The sequence below is a fragment of the Berghia stephanieae genome, chromosome 2 (assembly GCF_034508935.2).
Source record: "Berghia stephanieae isolate SIO BIC M18660-M18661 chromosome 2, UCSD_Bste_1.3, whole genome shotgun sequence".
Classification (NCBI taxonomy): Eukaryota; Metazoa; Mollusca; class Gastropoda; order Nudibranchia; family Aeolidiidae; genus Berghia; species Berghia stephanieae.
The window spans coordinates 117,738,312-117,745,811 of record NC_088361.1 but is presented as its reverse complement, the minus strand read 5'-3'; the positions used below and the strand labels follow the sequence as shown (position 1 = coordinate 117,745,811).

The 7,500-nt window shown below is 35.8% G+C and overlaps 1 protein-coding gene across 3 annotated transcripts in view; it reads left to right on the top strand.

Moving 5' to 3' along the window:
* Positions 1 to 7,500, top strand: part of LOC144966381 (ATP-dependent translocase ABCB1-like) — a 72,991-nt gene that overhangs the window by 780 nt on the left and 64,711 nt on the right. For 2 of the 3 annotated variants that reach the window (XM_078902773.1, XM_078902772.1), the window contains exon 1: positions 2,972 to 3,221. The exons of the other annotated variant lie outside the window; for it this stretch is intronic. The gene's annotated coding sequence lies outside the window, so the exon portion shown is untranslated. Of the gene's footprint in view, positions 1 to 2,971; positions 3,222 to 7,500 lie in introns of those variants that run through there. 3 annotated transcript variants of the gene reach the window in all.

The following is a 7,500-nucleotide window of genomic DNA, read 5'->3' as shown; positions in this document are numbered from 1 at the left end:
TACAAGATATGATATAGAGGGAACGAAATTGACGTCACTCAGGTCTTTGTTAATGTTTTTAGCCAGCCGTTTTATGAGTAGTACTCACTAAATAGTACTTATTATCAGACTATAAACGTTTAAGAGTACACATGGTTTTGAGTGTTGGTAGGTTATAGATAGTATGCAGATGACGTCACTCGGGTCTTTGTTATTGTTTTTGCCATCCGCGTTTGTGAGTTGTTCTCACTAAACTGTATTAACCAGACTATAAAAGTTCATGGTTACACAGAGTTTGTGTGTTGGTCCGTTATACTTCCGGATGGCAATGTTGTGAACTCCTTGGCCAAGCGCAATCTATCTATAGATAGTATGCGCTTGACGAAGAAGCTCATCCGGAAGTATAAGGGACCAACACACAAAACTGTGTGTATCCATAAACCTTTATAGTCAGGTTAATACAGTTCAGTGAGCATTTCTCATAAACGCGGATGGCAAAAAACAATAACAAAGACCTGAGTGACGTCATCTTCGAACTATCTATATCCAGTTGGTGGATTTTATGAGTCCTTTAACTGAACGCGATGCATCAATAAACGTTTAAAGTTACACTTCGTGTTTGTTGTGTGTTGGTAAATTAAATTCGGCTGGCGGATGGTGTGAGTATTCTACCTAAACCATTAACAGTCTTGATATAGATAGAATGCGCTTGGCCAAGGAGTTCACAACATTGCCATCCGGCAGTATAACGGACCAACACACAAACTCTGTGTAACCATGAACTTTTATAGTCTGGTTACAACAAGATATGAAGTGAGTAGAAAAGTGCCAGAAGACAATAGAGAATAAAATTTTTTTCGCGGCGGTGGTGGGGTTTGAACCTGCGACCTTATTGGTACGACAACTCCGCCTGGCAGGTGAGAGCGTGGCTCTACCGTGTGAGCTATCCACGAACACAAAAATATTCGTTTCAAGCCCAAGTCATTTCTAGATCCCTCTCTCACCCACTTCTTGAGACTTGTGATTAAACTATAAAATCATAAAAGGAGCAACAAGCTTTCATGGTTTTTTTATTATCGAACTGGAACTGGACGGTTAATAACTTACATATTTATACAGACCAATATCCATTAAATGTGCTCAAGTCGCTTTACAAGGGGTCCATAGCCAACAGCAACACTTAACGTGTAGGACGAGACATGACGGCTGTGAGGTGATGTTACAATTTATTTCGGGTTTTGTTGTGCTTGTTATGTCTTGTTTTAGGGGGGAGGGGTGGGTTGTTGTTGTTTTGTTTTGTTTTTTGTTTGTTTTTTTTGTTTTTTTTTTTTTGTCTTTTTTTTTTATTGGTTGTTTTTTTTTTGGGGGGGGGGGGGTGTTTGTGTTTTGTTTGTTTTTTTGTGTTGATCCTTTTTTTTTTTTGCACTATGTTAAAATGATTTAACCAGAGTCGCTTTTAAAATCTATATTTTCCCCACTGCTCTGAATTAAATCAATATTGATTAACTTTTGGTGGTGGTGCTGGGTGGGGGGGGGGGGGGGTCCTACATCTCCCTCGGTTGAGCACTACCTGCCTTGTCTGGGGGAGGGGAGAGTGGAGGGGCTTCCGGCAGCTCCAATGACGGTGTACTCATCCTACAAAGTGACAGGTTAGATCTCTGGATGAGTCAAGGTTCTTTTCTTTTTTTCTTATACCTCTTATCACCAGACAGTGATTTGGTAGCTGGGCTTCCTAGGCATGAAGAGAAGTATATTAACAATAGGAACTGTCTTCTCACATTGTATTCGGCATTTTAAAAATTGTTTAACACTAAAGAAACCGATAGTGTTGTTGTTGTTTTTTATTGTATTTTTTTTCGTTTGTTTTTGTTGTCTTTTTTTTTTTGTTTGTTTGTTTTTTTAATATTTTTTTACAAACACAGCAATAGATGCGAATTTATCAAATGAGCAAAATCATAACAATTTATTTTATTCACTTTTTAGATAAAACCATGAAGACGATATTCTCAAAGGACATTTTCTTTTCAAGAATGTTTTCTCGTTAATTATTAAGCTTGTTTCAATAAGACACACACACACACACACATATATATATATATATATATATATATATAATATATATATATATATATATATATATATATATATATATATATATGTATATGTGTGTGTGTATTATACTATCGACGATGATGATGATGATGATGATGATGATGATGAGATGATGATGATGATGACGACGATGATGATGAAGATGATAATGATGATGATGATTATGATGATGATGATGATGTTGCTGATGATGACGATGATGATGATAATGATGATGATGATGATGATGATGATGATGATGATGATGATGATGATGATGATGATGATGATGACGACGACGATGATGATGAAGATGATAATGATGATGATGATGATTATGATGATGATGATGTTGATGATGATGATGATGATGATGATGATGATGATGATGATGATGTTGCTGATGATGACGATGATGATGATGATGATGATGATGATGATGATGATGATGATGACGACGACGATGATGATGAAGATGATAATGATGATGATGATGATGATTATGATGATGATGATGTTGATGATGATGATGATGATGATGATGATGATGATGATGATGATGATGATGACGACGATGATGATGATGATGAAGATGGTGATGATAATGATGATAATGATGATGATGATCATGATGATGATGATGATCATGATGATGATGACGATGATGATGATGATGATGATGATGATGATGATGATGATGATGATGATGATGATGATGATGATGATGATGATCGAAAGAGATAACCAGATGTCAAGTAATGATGAAATCCGTTTTATTATATAATTACTATGATTAGAATTGACATGCATGACACTGAATCATACGAATGGATTAGGACGGATCTACTTTATTCACTTATATGACAATGCATCTTTTATGCCATTGAATATGGAAATAATATGTTATTATAATCAAGCCATCCAGTGTTTGTCATATAACATTAAAGATCACCCCCTTCACAAATATATTAAGTTCTCAATGAGGAGCCGTCGCCTTATATCTATAAAAACAAAGACAACACGTCACCTTAATTCATTTTTGCTTAACTAAAGCATCGTGTCTCGCCACCTTGACCCCCATAAGTCCATTCTGTACGACAGTTGTGATGTAGCTATAGTGTAAGTAAAATCAGCTGTGATGTATCAAGAGTGTAAGTAAAATTAAATAATAATATATTTCTATATAATTGCTGTTAGGCAAATCGAGACAATAAATTATATTATTATTTGCGGAGCCCTTGGTGTTGTTCTGGGATTTCGAGATTGCTGTGGATAAGAAGGTTTGTATTAAATTTTGTTTCACCGCATTGTGCTTAGAGAGGCAAAGCGAAGTCCCAGGTTTGAGAGTTTTTGCCAAGATAAGGGGTTGTTGAAATCGATCGATGTTGGAGGGACGAGTTTTCTGGCCAAATATTAAAAATATATGTTTTTTCCAGAGTACGGTGTTTTTGTCATTAATTCACACATCTTGTTATCGCCTCCAGAACCTGCCCTCGTGATGAATGACGGTGCAATATCATGTGAATAGTTCATCATTCTGTGCTAGTATTAAGTGCATATCCCCATGATAGCTTGTGATGTTTTATCGTCACTTTTCAGGGGCGGTTGCTGGCTGTTTATTTAAGGCGGCATGGACCAAAAACATTATCTCACTGTACTCAGGTGTAAAATGAGTAGGTACCTGACCAGAAGCAGTGTTGATTATGTTGGAGGAAAATGTTATCTCGCCCAACAGGCATCATGTCTCGTCTTCATGTTGCTTTTGGCTTAGGAGCCCTTTTTAAGTGTCTTGAGCTCACTTAGCGGAAATTGCTCAATATCAATGTTCTAGTGGGTTTATTTTTTTAGAATGTGTGTATATTGTGTGTAAAAATAAAATGGGGGGGGGGGGGTCATGTGTGGTTTGAATTTTGAAGAGTGGCATTTACGACGGGCATATATTATGTAAAAGAGGTCCATTTGTCGATTTTCCTCTACAGAAAAAAATTGTATAACATCCGATCATTGAAGTCTATGGATCCTTTCATTGTTGTTTCGGTATGGATTGCGATACACGTCTGTTCATTGAGATTTGTGAATATCATTTTTGTTAAAAGAACAACATGACAACAGCAATTAGACTGCCATATAAATTTCTTCCTTCGAATATCAACTGTGGTAACAGTCATTAATAGAAGGAATAGAAAATCCAAACTCAATGCATTTCTTATCTACTCCAAAGACAATAACATAACTAATAACTACAAATTGAACTGCTGTGTGTGTCGGGATAATGGACTGGGAATCTTATTTATAGCATCATGGGGCTCTACTCGGTGAATGATTTGTGTAATATTCTTATTGATGATTAACATCCATTTGAGGAAAACGAATAGCATAAGATCTATATTTATTGTCATTTTCTTCATCCGTATGGTTTGATTACAACAATCCTGTTCTTTCAATGATAAAATTGATATGGTTTTGATTTCTCCCAAGTCAGGCCTCAAGGTGTGCAAAATTAAATTTGCCGGCCTGACCTAGTTATTTTAGCAGTCAAGAGTATTAGTTGTTTCTGGTGGGAAGTGGATAGCCGTGGTTTTAAACAGAAGAAAACAGTCTTTTATATAAAATGCTTGGGTGGCCTGTTGACTTTTTGGCTCATGGTAGCCCCCATACCCCACCCTCAGCTCATTGTCGCACGTCATCTCGCCTCGCGTGGGGCCACAAGAAAAAGAGAGTCGCCCGTGATGACGCACAACCTTCGTACAGTAGTTACAGGTACCGATCATGGCAAGTAAGACAGGAGAGAGTGTGAACGAAAATCAATCAGCATAGGCAAAAATTGAGACAGAAAGCAGTATCTGCTAAATTTGAAAATTATAGGGCGGCACAAAACAACTTTGCTCAATAGACCGACCGCCAGTGTCACTTTTAATTAACTATGCCCAGACAGCTGTGATTGGATAGATAGGCATGTTAGATATGACAGAAAGTACTTTGCGATACTATATTATAGATTAATGTCCTACCGAAAGGCTAGTAAGCATTTGCTATGGTCCATTGAACGCTACAGCAACCGGGATAAACTTCGGCTCCATGGGCCTTGTGGCTCTGAAGGACTACTTTTACCACTTAAATTAATCATAATACCAGAATCATTTCTTTAATTTAAGGATTCATGTTAAATAACCTAGATAACGAGGCACAAATTCCTATATTTTTGATATTTTAAGCAGTTATTTTATTGAACATTCATTCCATTTCAATGCTCATCTTCAGGTACAAAATAATATTTTTTTTTGCTGTTTTTAAAAATTATAATCAGAAAGTCTTACTTGTACAATATATTCACTAAAAGAGCACTAATTTAAGTAAACATTAAATTATCATATTATAATATAATAAGTATCCAGTAGATTGAAAAAATAAATCCCAAAAAACAAAAACAAAAAACAAATAGCACCAGAGTTTCTGGATAGATCACTCGGTCTGCCGTGAGTGAATGTCTTTGAGCAGTAACTACAGCAACGATAGCATCATATTTATTGTATTTCAGACATCGATCTCTCTTCACATAACTCTCATTCCTCTTCTATTTTTAGAGATTGATACGTCAATTTGCTCCATGTGTAGAGTTGTATTTATTGATAATGTGCGGGTTCAGTCAACTGCCCATGAATTCTAGCTGGCCAAACAAAATCAAATAAACCAAAATCAAAACAAGTGATTAACCTACCAATGATATGTGCGTATGTGTCTACTGGCTTGTAGTCTTTTTTTTTTTCTTATTTGGACATGATTTTGAAAGAACTCTCCTTCCTCTGGTAAGTAAGTAAAATATATATTTAAAAACAAGCAAAAAGTAAACAAAAGCAAAAATAAAACAAACAAAAAAAAAGAACAAAAACAAACAAGAATACGTTGACGTAAACATCAAAATATCAGTGCACAAAATCTTGGTGAAGAATGCTTTAACGTAATTAAACTCACATAATGTTCAACTACTAATCTATCAGACTAAAGAAAGTACAATATATTATCATATTGAGCCTTAGATGAATACAACTTGAAACCATTAACCTTTTTAGTGTAAGGGCCATGTGAAAGTCGCTTATTGATTATTTCATCACGTCGATAAAAATATCGGTAATGGTAACAGTGTCCTAGCCGAAAATTTGAATTTCGTTAATTTATATCAATAAAAATGAACTTGGTGTTTTAGAGTTTTATACGACAAGTAGCGTATCTAACATCTGCCATAATACATACTGACATCTGACATGCTTGATCTTCAACCAAATCAATTTGTGTTATAACTGGAAAATAAATGAACCATAGCTATTAATTATGAATCATCGTTTCTGAACGGTATTATGTTGAGATAATTCAGTTTTAGAAAAATGAATAGTTCGCTAAAAATATAAGATTTTGGTTAAGGTTGTTTTTCGTTTGATGAGGGAAAAAAATTAGTTTGTTAAAAATGAACACTAAATAGTCAAATTTCTTATATAGATACCTGGTCATTTTAACGTAAAATTTATTTTTCTTAACCTGATTCAGCCCGACATAATTCCAGACTGAATGGATGTGAAGTCACACTTACAGTATACGTTTGCCAATGGAAAACACGCAGCTCCTCATGATTCAATTAAAGTTAAGCTTTTATATAGCGCAATATCCACTAAACGTGCTCAAAGCGCTTTACAAAGGGTCCCAAGCCAACAGCAACACTTAACATGTAGGACGGGACATATTATAAATTTTTCGGACATAGACAACGCTGTTAACGGCCAGATACTCATTTTACACTTGAGTACGGTGAGAGCATGTGAGTAAAGAGCCTTTTCCAATGACTCAACTATGTGCCGAGTGAGGCTCGAACCCAGGAACTTCCGATCCGAAAGCGAGTGTCATACCACAAGACCACATAGCCGCATTCAAGTGTACGGATGTTGAAGAGAGAGTGGGGCAACCAGTGCAAACAATAATATATGGTGTTTTATTGTTATCAATTATATGTCAACCCCAACCTTATCTCTTTAAACTCTTATCCAATGACTAACATATGAGCGTACAGAATGGCCTGATCAAGTCCACGAATATTATGATAATTCCCGGTCCCTTTAATTAAATTATTCTGTGCTGTATCAACTTCTAGTTATATAGATAGTATGCGCTTGGCTAAGAAGCTCATAACATTGCCATCCGGAAGTATAACGGACCAACAAACAAAACTGTGTGTATCCATGAACGTTTTTAGTCGGGTTAATACAGTTCAGTGAGAATAACTCACAAACGCGGATGGCAAAATACAATAACAAAGGCTTGAGTGACGTCATCTTCGACCTATCTATAGAGTTTACAACGCTATAATATTAGTTTGTAGTCATACGACTCTCTCTCTCTCTCTCTATCTATCTTTCTCTCTCTCTCTCTCTCTCTCTTTCT